Source organism: Benincasa hispida, chromosome 9 (genome assembly GCF_027475165.1).
Source record: "Benincasa hispida cultivar pf3 chromosome 9, pf3_genome.v1.1, whole genome shotgun sequence".
NCBI lineage: Eukaryota > Viridiplantae > Streptophyta > Magnoliopsida > Cucurbitales > Cucurbitaceae > Benincasa > Benincasa hispida.
The window spans coordinates 38755821-38768888 of NC_143486.1; positions in this window are offsets into that span (position 1 = coordinate 38755821).

Below are 13068 nucleotides of genomic sequence, written 5' to 3' on the forward strand. Positions count from 1 at the left end.
AAGCATTAAGACCCCATTTGGTAACCATTTTCTTTTTTGTTTTTGTTTTTTGAAAATTAAATCTATGGACACTACTTCCACCTCCAAATTTCTTCCTTTTACTTTTCACCAATGGCTTAAAAAAAACAAAGCCAAATTTTGAGAACTAAAAAAAGTAGCTTTCAAAAAGTTGTTTTTGTTTTTGAAATTTGGTTAAGAATTCAACCATTGTACTCAAAAAAGATGCAAATCATTATAAGAAATGTGGATAAAATAGGCTTAATTGTCAAAAACAAAAACCATAAACCAAATGGTTTTCAAATGAGGCCTAATGACTTGAAAAATATATAATTGAGTGGAAGCATTGAATCTAGTCCTATGACACAGTGGCGGATCTCCTCATCATATGCCCAATATATTCTTGCCTTTATCTGAAAGAAATATTTGATGAAAAGACGAGTATATAAAGTACTCAGTAAGTAACCACACTATTGGGGTCAGGCTATGCAATCATATACAACGAGTATTGAATATTATGAACTGGTGGAACCTAATTGATTGGAAAAATGATGTGATATAAATGTGGGCAAGATGCAATGAAAATAGATGGTAGGTGAAGTGAGTATATTGTGATATGATCAATAAAAGTAGACACCCTGAAATATTTGTCACCCAACATACTAGCTCAGGTATAAACTAGGTCTTGGCAAGTAATACCTAAGAGTATTCTAAGGTCGAATCCACAGGGCAAAAGACTTTATTGTGCTTAACAAAATAGGTAAGTAATTAACCAACTCGTTATATGAGTGCAACCAATTAAAAATAAGTTGGAATGGTTTTTGTGTGCAAAAGTAAATACATAGGTAGTAAACTTGTAGGAATACAATCATAAGGTGTATATAGCTACAGATAGGAGGGCAATTGTCACTAAACTAAGCTAGCATGCAATATACAATAAATGGGTACCATATCATAAAATCATATCATAATAGCTCATGAAATAGCATGCTCATAAAATCTATTAAATCATGAACTAAACATAACACATAATGTTGAGAGAAAAAAACCTTGCACTACTACTGTAGGAATAAGCAGAAAATAATAGAAAAATTAAAAGAAAGCAATAAAACTGAAAACATAAGAACTAAAGTGGAAAAACTCCAAACTAGAGAAAAACAGCCCACCAGAAAAAAAAATGTACTATGTAAAATATTGTTACAATCACAAAAAATAATTCTCTCTCGATCCCAATTACAAGATCACTCTCTCAAAGATATTACACTACTTACAACCTTTAGTCTCACTCTCAAACTAGATATTAGAAAAGGGAATTTAACTAGAGTTAGCACACCTAAGTTTAAAGTGTTTCTAATTGAGACGACTTGAAATCAAAGACATAGATTCTTTTTATAGTGCTTAGAGCCCATGACTTCCTTAAATTTTTTCGATGTGAGATAACTACACTTCAAATATTTTATAAAAACAACAAATTCAACCTTAGCAAGATATTTGAAGAGTCCACAGCTTTTGTTACATCCATTGTCTTTACTGACAATCAGAGAATTAACTCACTCCACCATAACGCGTAGACTTGGAATACCACCTTCCTAGATTTTTCTTTTTCGTCACATGCTGATAAACCTTACTAAAATTTATAGTGCAACTTCCACCTACTTGGCTCACTTGGAAGTTTTTCAACCATCAATATAACTTCCACCACAAACCTTGCATAACTGCCAAGTCAATGCCCCTTGTGCAAAATCATGGAACCACAACATCACATCCTTTATCATCGTAAAATGAACATACCATGGGGATAAATTTTGCTTTTCCTTAGAGAAAGTAACCATCTTCCCTGATGCAAAAGACAACGTCAGTATCCGATCTAGAGCTTTTTGATGAACCAACTTTGTATTTTCTGTGCTCAAACTGTCTACACTTCAAGCAGTCTATCTTCTGCGTGAAGACTCTCTTCTTAAAACCTTTGCCGGAATCACTCATGAATTTCATTGGACCACCATCACCGCTTTTTATCAATCTATCTTTGACTTGCACTTTTCATAAGTCAAAGTTGATTCTTTCATCAAATTTCTCCACATCAAGCTATACTGGACTCATAAAGCTTGACATATCAGGTTCACTCTATAAAATAAGGAAATAGTGAACAACCCCCACTATTCATAATATTGTAGCCCCTTTTAAGATTTCTTTTCTGATGTGAAAGTTCAAACAATGTTGCAACTATAAAGCATAACAAGAAGTTCAATACATTACGAACTTATAGCTCTGATATCACTTGCTGGCTAAAAAAAAAAAACTCCCACTAATACCATAGGAATAAGCTGAAAAAATAATAGAGAAATTAAAATAAAGCAATGAAATAGGAAATACAAGAATTAATGTGGAAAAACTCCAAACTAGAGAAAAATCATGACCCGCTAGAAAGAAATCCAGTATGTGAAAATTGTTACAATCACACGAAATAATTCTATCTCCTTATCCTAATTACAAGAGCACTCTTTCAAAGCATTTATACTACTCACACCTTTCAATTTCACGCTCTGTAATGACCCGATTTTTCGAGATCTCTAACTAAGGTCATTACTACCATGCATGCAATTCTAAGACAAAGACTAATTGGCCAATTAACTAAAACTAGAACTTTTCTAAATAAATAAACCATCATTAAAAATATTTTGTAAGAAAACAAAGTGAAGTTTAGTTCGGGATCCCTAAAAAAAATATTAAAGAAAAATAAAACATTCAAAGTTGAAATCACTAAACTTAATAGTTATCTTTTAACATTCAAAACACATCTTGAAAACATGACACTAAAGAAGAAGTGATACACTAGTCCTATATGGCACCTTTAATGGATCTGCTCATCAAGTGCCTAGTACACTTTTGCCTTTACCTGAAAAACATTTTAAGAAAAGATTGAATATTTAAAATATTCAGTAAGTAACCCATTACTGGAGTTAGGCTATACAATAACATGCAACTAAATGTCAAAAATTAGTGGACCTAAATTGGAGTGCTAAATTGAACTGAGATGGTCATCTAAGTGAACAATTAAACTCGTTCTACCATAGGTGAGATGTTCTCATGAAATCTAGTGAACCCAAAGAAATACAACCTCTGGTGAACCTGAAGGAACCCAAACCTCTGATGATCCCAAAGGAACACAAACAATCACATTTTTAAATGGAAGGGTAATATAAAGTTAGTTCTTTTTTGTGCGGTTACCCGAACCCCCCCTGCTCGTTGACCCACTCAGGTGACCCGACGAATGACAGCGGCAGTGACGATGCACGCGTGTGGGAAAAGATCATATTTCCACCACAACCACAATTTGGAAGTTCCCTTGCATGCCTTTATATTTATGTTATCTTGGCAATGCTTAATTTTTCAAGGTGGGACAAAATCCCTTCCTTTCCCACATTTGCTTTTGCCATAGGCGTTGGTCAAAGTCATTCTCAACAATCCTCCATGAATGATTGGTATAGCAAATAACAAAACAACAAAGAAAAAAAATTAAAAATTGTTTCTGAGCAAAGATAGGAGAATAAATTTAGGTAAGGAGAACAAACTTAACCATCATAATATCCAACAATTTGAATTGATGCACAGTGAAGTAAGGTAACAACTTTATTAGAGAGAGTGAGTTACTTCTTGAACTTCCAATAACTATGGTTGAGACCCCACAACACATTTTACTCTTTAAATTTCCTTGATTCTGCAATACAATGCACGGTATTTATGGTCATGTATATAAACCTCGAGTCAATGTGAAATCTCTAGGAAAAGGCCTTTAAACTTTTCTAGAGAACGTGGACGTACCTTCACAATCACATAAATTGCTTTATCACGTCGATCGGAGACAAACCACTCAAAAATCGAGCTATAAACATTTCAACATCTAGTCCGTACAAGGACAAACTTCATTGAGTTTGTCAAAGATAAACCAATCAAAAACTGAGCTATGAAGATTTTACAATTCCTCATCAAGTCCATACCTAGATGGCCCAAAGGAAGGACCATGGTGGACCTTACTATGCATGTCTTCTTTGTAGATTTCCATGAAATAGCTTCTCGACCTTGTAAGTGAACGAATCAAATTCCCGTGGAAACGTGTGAATGCTATGCATTTAGACATTCGTTTTTACGAAAATAAAAATAGTAAAATAAAACATGAATTTGTAGGATAAACATTCAAACAACTATAAGTATGCTAGAAAAGAGGAAGAAGAGAGGAAATCAAAACTCACATTTATTGATTTTTCTAGCTTTCCTCTTCCATCGTTATCAACGACGTCGAACATCTCCAATGAAGAAGGACACCACCAACAAAGTTACTTTCCTATTCTCTAGGATTCCAAAGAACTTTGAAGAGTGGTCTCCAAGAACATTTGAGGAGGAAAAGGGTAGAGAATTTTAGAGAGAAGTTAGATAGAAGGTGGAGGCTTGTGTCAAAAAAACTCATTACCCTAATGGGCTATAAGGTTTGATAACTCCCAAAAAGAGCTATTATTTCTAGCTTAATTTGGGCTCGTTATTGGATCTTATGTGTTTATTTTCCTATTTTGTAGGTACCAATCAATCAAAAGGTAGAATTGGCGATTTGGAGCTGAAAGGAGTTAATTTGAAGAAATTTGGAGGTGATTTGAGCATCTAAGCTTCAAAAGAACATAAATTATAAAAATGCCACTGTCACATAGTTGCAACGCAAGCCTGACACTAGAAGGCAGGATATGCAGTGCTACAATGCTACCTGCAACATTGCAACGCTCCGAGGTTTGCACAACGCTAGCATTGCAACACTACGATGATTTCTATAAATACCTCTCTTCATCTTTAGGTCAAAATATGCTAACTTTTGGGGGCTAAATTGGAGGCTGAAGTTAACCTTCATTCTTCTTCCTTCCCCTTCAGAATTTAGTAATGTCATATCCACTTAATTTTCTTTGTTACCTCGATAGGACAAATTTTTGTCTACGGTAAACTATCTCATTTTAAAGGCAAGTCTAGACATAGTGAAATAAAAAGGGCCTAGTATATAAAAAAATTGCTAGCACAAAAAAAATAAAGCAAATTTGCAAATTTAATATAACCTTCACTAACGTGTGTGTGTGCGCATGGGTAGAGGTAAAAAGAGCTACCTTCATCGTGTTTCTATTAGGGCCCGCAAGAAAAGAGTGATAGATTCCCAACGGTGCGAGTGTGAAAGTTATCCCTCTAAGTAAAAGAAAAGTCAATTACATTTTGTGTGTGTGAGTCTAAAAAAAAGGCACTCTTGTCTTAGAATAACCTCTCTCCAATGTAAGTTAGGTATATCATAGACCGATAACCGAACCAGTATAGGATGAAGAGGAATTGAGAGTTGGATATAGCTTTTCTACTAGTTTTAGCCTTTAAATAAACTAAAACTGAGTAGTCTTTTCTTTTATGTCTTTACAAGAAAAAAAAATGTTTTCTTTTCAAAAATAGGCTTCAATTCTTTGTTAGAAAAATTTTTAAGGTTTAAATGCCCATTTGTATCATTCATTTGCTTGATTGTTGAAAAGAGAGATATGAATCAAATTTTTTAGTAAACAACATGAACATATTAACATTTTTTAATGACTTCTTTGAATGAATGCAAAATTGATATTCATGTTTCTGCTTGAATGTATGAATATTTATAGTTTAGGCTTGCTTGGGACAACCAAGAGTTAAGTTGGGGTGTTTTGTTAGGTTTTTAAAGGATATATATTTTCTATGTTAATTCCCCCACAATCGTGTTAAATATTTGCTTTTACTGCTAGTTTTGTAGGTAAAACGGTCCCGAGGCTTTTAAGAGTCATTCCGAGAAAATTAGGCCAAAAAGATTAAAAAAAAAAAAAAAAAATGACCAAGAAAATCAAAAAATTGAAGAGAATCAGAAAATTACCAAAATTTCATCGAGTAATCGAGTACCAACGAGTACCATTGAGTACCATCAAGTAAATGCTATCGAGTAAATGCCATTGAGTAAATACCAAAAAACCATCAAGTAGCATCGAGTACCACCAAGCATCGAGTATCGAGTAAGGTTGTCGAGTTTCAGCATCACGACCCTATAAGAAGCGTTGAGCAATGCTTGAAACAGAACATTCACTTCTGCTGCAAAACAGGGTAGGGTTGTAATGCTCCCCATAGCATTGCAACGCTCCGGATTTTAACGTGATTCATCCCATGCGTGCCTTGAGCAACGCAGCATCAAGCGTCAATGTCATGTCTCAAGCATAATGCTTCTTGGTTTTTTTTTCGATTTAACATTGCAATGCTAACCTCAGCATCACGACACTACCCCGCAAGTATAAATAGTTTTTCTTTCATTTTTGCTGAAAGGGGAAGCACGATTTCAATGGAGGCTGGAATTTCTCTCTATATCAATTAGTCTCTATGGTAATTTTATTTTCTACTTAGTTTAGATTTTGATTTCTTTTTGAATTGTAATCAATAACTTGTCGTTCTTCATGAATTTTTCTATGGATTTGTGAAGTAATTCAATCTTGTTTTTATTTCAAGAGTTCTTGCAAATTCTTTTGAGTTTTCTATTTGTCTCTATCATTAACAATCTGAATTGAGCATTCTTGAATCCGTTTTAGTTCTTAAAGCATGTTGAATGATCTATATCTTGAACATGTTTAGCCTAGATGCTTGGTTTTGTCATATTCACTCATGATTGGATACGTTTCTTTTAATGTGTTTGATAGAATGTCTAGCCAAGATCTCCAAGAGGCAATAGTAATTGTGTGTTCAATGGTTTTCCTAGGATGTACTAATTGCTAGATTTGAGGAAAAATTGGTTAATTGAGTGTGCGTGTTTTCTCTTCTATATGGTTGCTATCAAACCGAATAGAGGTAGAAGCATATAGATTGATTAGGGTTAGGGCTATCCTACCTTAATTGTTGATTAGGATGCTTTCTTGACTAGGGTTATGCTAGTTGTCCACCCTTGTAGAGACTAGTTTAATCTAGTTAAATGGGTCGTTGCAAGCTTAATCCGATTGTGAATTAAATTTGTAGAATTCAATGATAATAATTACATTGAACATCAAACTTGGATTAGAAGCAAGATTGTTCTAAATTTGTTTACAATTGTCCTTTATCTTTTGATTTTTAGTATGTTTCTTGTCTTAATCAAAAAGCCCCGTTTTATAGCTTTCATAGTTAAGTTTGGTTAAGGAAATGATTAAATAACATTTTCTTGTGGATCAACCTCTCACTTCCACTTTAACTACGAGTTAGTTTAGGTTGTTATTCGACCATTACAAATATTGTTTGTTTCGGGTTAGGTAGAATTAACGACACCTACTTAGCTCCAAGCAGTATACAACGAAGGGCACGTAAACCAAGTTCAATTGGATTTGCGTTTGACTAATCCCTCATACATTTGATCTCCCTCTTCACCAGCATCGAGTAAACGATGCTATAAATTTTCAAAACAAGACAAATTTTTTCTTTCTTTTCATTTTCATTTTTTTCTTCTTTTTCAATTTTTTCTTCTCTTTTTCTTATTTTTGCATTTTTTAGCATATTTTGTTAATAAAGAAAATTTTTCTTTTTCTTTTTCTTTTCAGGTAAACTCAAGAAAAAGGAAAAACAAAACAAAAACACGAAATTCTCTCTCAAGCAAATAATGATCAATTCCAAAAACCAGGGAAGTTTCTCTCTACATCCGTTACTTTTTTGTCCTTGAACATATCTGCATATTTTAAACATTGAGGACAATGTTAAATCTTTAAATTGGGGGTGGGAAACATTGCATGTTTTTTTACATTCTTTGATTAAATCTTTAGTTTGGAAAAATGAGTCTTACTAATTTTTTTTGCTCTATGGTATACAATAATGCATGTCTAGAACCCTTGAGCATCTGAGCTCGAGTTAGCTAGTTAATTAACTAATTAGATTTTGTAACTATGATTTGACATATCTTGATATATTTGAGGCTCCGATACATTTTGATAGCTTTTGATTCTCTGAGAACATAACCATTGAATTTTTAATGCTCCAAAGATTATTCTTTGATTCTTTATTCATTTTGCTTCAAATGAATAAATGCATGAAAACACACAATAAAAGAATCACATTCATTTTGTTTCATGCATTATTTTATTTTTACACAATCATTCCATTCTTATCAATGAAATTTTGATGATGCACTCTTTTAAGTAAAGACACAAGCAAAATTTTAGACCTCTTAACATTATCAAACAATTTTTTTAAAACCATTTTTCAAAAGAAAAATTCTTTTCCTTTTAATTTCATAAAAAATTGAATACTTAGCATTTAGATTTATTTAGAATCTTAAAACTTTTAGAAATGTCATGTCTACTTAATTTTCTTTGTCACCCCAATAGGACAACTTTTGGTCTAGAACAATCATCTTGTTAGAGTAGCAAGTCTAGACAAAGAGGATAAAATAGGGCCTTATAAAAAAAAAGGGAAGAAAGCTGCTAGCACTAAAAAAAATGTTAATTAAGCAAGCTTGCAAAATAATATGACTTTCACTAACGTGTGTGTGTACATGGATAAAGGTGAAAAGAGCTACCTCCATTGTGTCTTGTTAGGGCTCGCGAGAAAAAAGTGATAGGTTCCTGGCAATGTGAGTGTGAAAGCTATCCCTCTATGTAAAAGAAATGCCAATTAAGATTTTTGTGTGTGAATTTATAAAAGGCATCCTTGCCTTAGAATTGCCTCTCTCCAATGCAATTTAGGTATATCTTAGATCGATAACTGGACTAATGTAGCGCAAAGAGAAATTGAGAGTTAGATGTCACCTTTCCACTAGTTTCGGCCTTAAAATAAAGCTAAAACTTTGTAGTCTTTTCTTTTATGACGTTGCAAGAAAAAAGACCTTTTATCTTCAAAAATAAGTTTCAACTCTTCGTTAGCAAAATTTTAAATTTCTAAATAGATGTTTGTATCATTACTTCCTTGATTATTGATAAAAGAGATGATAATCAAATTTTTGTATAAAGACAATTAAGCATGTGAACAATTTGAATAAGTTGATTTGAAAAGTCACAATAAACAAATTCCCATTTTGCTTGATTGAATGCATATTTCTACTTTTTAAACTTGCTCGGGATAATCAGGAGCTAAGTTGGTGGTATTTTGATCTTAGATCCCACTAGATACGGTCTGAATTTGTCTATCGCAAATATCACAGCTAGCATCTTTTTCTCTATGGTCGTGCAGTTTTCTTGGGCATCATTAAAAATTTTACTGGCGTAAAAGATAGAATGAAGGATTCTTTCTTTGCGCTAACCTAATACAACTCCCACCGCATAGTTTCTTGCGTCGAACATGAACTTAAAAGGTTGCGAATAATTCGGTGCCACCAAAATGGGCGCGGAAATAAGAGCATCCCTAAGTGTTTAAAATGACTGGGTGCAAGCATCATCAAAATTGTAATGTCAATCTACTGCAAGGAGTGCACTAAAGGTTCAGGAAATCTGGGAAAAACCTCTAATGAATCTCCTAAATTTGGAAAAAGTGCTAAAACGATGCAAGGAAACCAACCTTGTCCTTAACTAGAAAAAGTGTCATTTCATGGTCACTTAAGGCTTTGTGTTGGGACATAAAGTTTCCAAGGCAAGACTTGAAGTAGATCAGGCGAAGATTGATGGGATCGCCAAGTTACCAGTGCCCATGAATGTTAAGACCTTGAGAAGCTTTCTAGGACACACAGGATTCTAGGCAGACGTTGTATGAATTACCAAAAATGGAGAAGTTGTCCATAAAAACCTCCACTAACTATTTCAAAAAATCTGAGAATATGGTCATCATGCATAGTTAGAAAGTCCCTAGCATTTTACAAAGCCCGAAGGGCATGTATCAAAAGGCGAAGGTACCAAAGGGGCAAGTGAACATTATCTTCTCCTAATCCTCAGGCATTATTGCTATCTGATTGTACTCGAAGTACCCATCCAAAAAGCATAAGAGCTCATTTTTTGCTAACCTATCCAACACTTGATCAATAAAGGGCAAAGAAAAATGATCTTTCTTGGTCGCCTAATTAAGCTTACAGTAGTCCATGCATATTCACCACCCGATGATAGCTCTTGTAGGCATCTGTTCGGTTTTACTATTAGCAATGATTGTCATACCGTCCTTATTTGGCACGTACTGCACTGGGCTCACCCAGCTGCTATCAAATATTGGATAAATGACCCCTATGTCGAGCCACTTTATTCTCTTTATTGACCACTTCGTGCATAGCTGGATTGAGCCTATGTTGCCTTTCAAAAAAGCCCCCTTTCCCTTCCTTCCAGCCTGATTTTATCCATACAATAAGAGGGGCTGATCCCCCAAATTTCTGCTAAAGTCCATCCAATGGCTTTAGTATACTTTCTCAATGCCTGCAATAGAGCCACCTCATCGTCTCTGCTTAATGTGGTGGAGATAATGACAGATAAGGTGTCATTGTCGACAGACATGCGTACTTAAGGTGCGCAAGTAAGGTCTTTAGCTCCAAAAGAGAGAGCTCTTCTAATGACGGTTTTATTTCGCTACTTCTCTTTCTTCAAAGTTTATTGAATCAAAGATCGGGTCAAACTTGGTCACAGCGTGGACTTCTTCCATTTCCAATTCAATTTCTTCTTTTTCTCTCAACTCCTTCAAACACATCCCACAAACTTGCGCCCAAATCATCAATGCGCTGACTGGTTTCCAATTCGTCCAGATACTACAATATTTTGAACACATTGAACTTAACCTCTTGATCATCAACTCTCATGGTCAGCTTGCCTTTCTGTACATCAATTAGCGCATGCCCGATTGACAGGAATGGGCACCCAAGGATGATAGGGATCTCAATATCAGCCTCATAGTCCAGAATGATGAAGTCAGTTGGGAAAATGAACTTGTCAAACTGCACAAGTACATATTCTATCTTCCCTTCAGGATATGTTATGGATATGTTATGGATCTGTCAGCTAGTTGTAGGGCGACAGTGGTAGGTCAAGTCTCACCAATGCCCAACTTTTTTAAAATAGATAATGGCATAAAATTGATGCTTGTGCTCAGATCACATAACGCATGGCTGACCTCCTTTCCACCAATAGAGAAAGGTAGGGTAAACCTTTCTAGATCTTTCACTTTGGCCGAGATATTGTTTTTTAATAATATGTTGCACTCATGAGTTAGCGCAATGGTCTCGAATTCCCCCAACCTTCGCTTTTTAGCTAAGATATCCTTTAGAAACTTTATGTAGTTTGGCATTTGTTTAAGGACTTCTACTAGAGGGATATTTATGTGAAGCTATTTCAGTACATCTAGAAACCTTTTGAATTATTGCCTATCATCATTCTTTTTCAATCTGTTTGGAAATAGAGGTGGCACATGCAAGAGTTTGCTTGCTTTGTTTTTATCTTTCATCGTATCAGAGTCTTGCAATGAGAAGTCTGGTCGTGGTGATGATGAGGTTTCTCTGCCATTAGGGTTTGAATTTGGTGAAGATTTATCAGAGGGTTTAAAAGTTTTGCTAGGAAAATTTTTTATTGATTTGATATCATTGGAGTGGATTGTGGTTTAGGGATTTCAGTTTATGGTCTATCTAGAGCTAGTGATTTTACTTGTTTGGAGTTTCGTGGATCTGCTATCAAATTGGTTGTCATCCTTATTGAGTTGTATGTCCTAAAACTCGCAATTTGTAGAGTTAAACATTTTATATTATCAATAAAGATGTTATCCAACATTTATTCAATAAAGTTGTTATTGAATTTATAAATTGTACTTATAAATACTAAATCCAATAAACTAAGATCCATGGCTATTATATGAATATTTGAACTTTATGTGGAGACATAAAGATGGATCAAGTTCGAGTAAATAGCCAAAATAGTCTATAGTATACGAATAAGGTTAGTGTCTTATTCTAGTAATACTATCAGATATGGCCCACTCTGTAGTTGTTACAATTTGTTGAAAGGTGCTACAAACGAAGTGATCCTAATTTGTTCATGTATTGACATGAGGAGTGGGGGCATCCTATGCAATGAATTTTCATAAATCAGACCAATAAATAAGTCACTCTTACTTTATAACATTGTTTATTGTTTAAGACTGATTATTTCGCTTAGATGACCTAGGTAACTCGATCTTAATCCTGAGTTAACTATGAACTCCTGTTTATTTAGGAATATCCATAGATTTACATATGTGAGGGTTGGCTCAAGAGCCAGACTCAATGAGCCTTCCATTTCAGAGGTAAGACCGAGTAGATAGCTGGGGACATAGGGTACAAGATGGAATTCACGTCTACTTGATTTAGGGATAGGAGGAAGTTTCGCTTAAGTGTTGAATCCAGGTCTTGAACAAGAGGCTCTACCCTCTCATTGGCCAGAGAGGGATCCGATTTAATGATTGGATCACAAACTAATTGTTCATTAGAGGATCAATGAAACTTAAAGAGCAAGATGTTTTTGGGGGTAAAACAGCATTTGACCCAGCAGTTATTACAAACAACCTGTGAAGGGTCGACTTATTAATTATTGTTAAATCAAGTGAACACAAATATATCACCAGTGAGGAGAGTGTAACTATCGAGCTATAGTGGTGTGACTCGGTAGTTAACGAATATTGATTAATTCGGTCTAAAAAGTTTTAGCCAATTAATATCAAATCGTTGGAGCTCAATGTATGTCCATAAGGTCCCTTTACTAGCTCGTAAAACATGAACACCTTGAATTAGTAAATTGAGTGAATTTGAAGTATTCAAATTGTAAATTAGGGTTTGAATTTGAATTGTTCAATTTCAAATTAGGGTTTGTATAATTATATTCGATATAATTAACGTTTAACTTATCGAAATTAAATGAAATTGGAGAGTTTATAATATTTAAAAATTGATTTAAATATTAATTACTTGAATATGATTCATGTTCAAAATTAGGTGTGTGATCAATTTAATATTTGATATTAAATTATTATTTATTAATTAATTAAAATCAAATTAATTTTCATTTTATTCATTTTCAAAAATTGAGTCTTTGATTTTTAATTTTGAATTAATTAAAATTGGAAATGAAAAAATGGAAATTGGAAATTGGAAGCCATAGT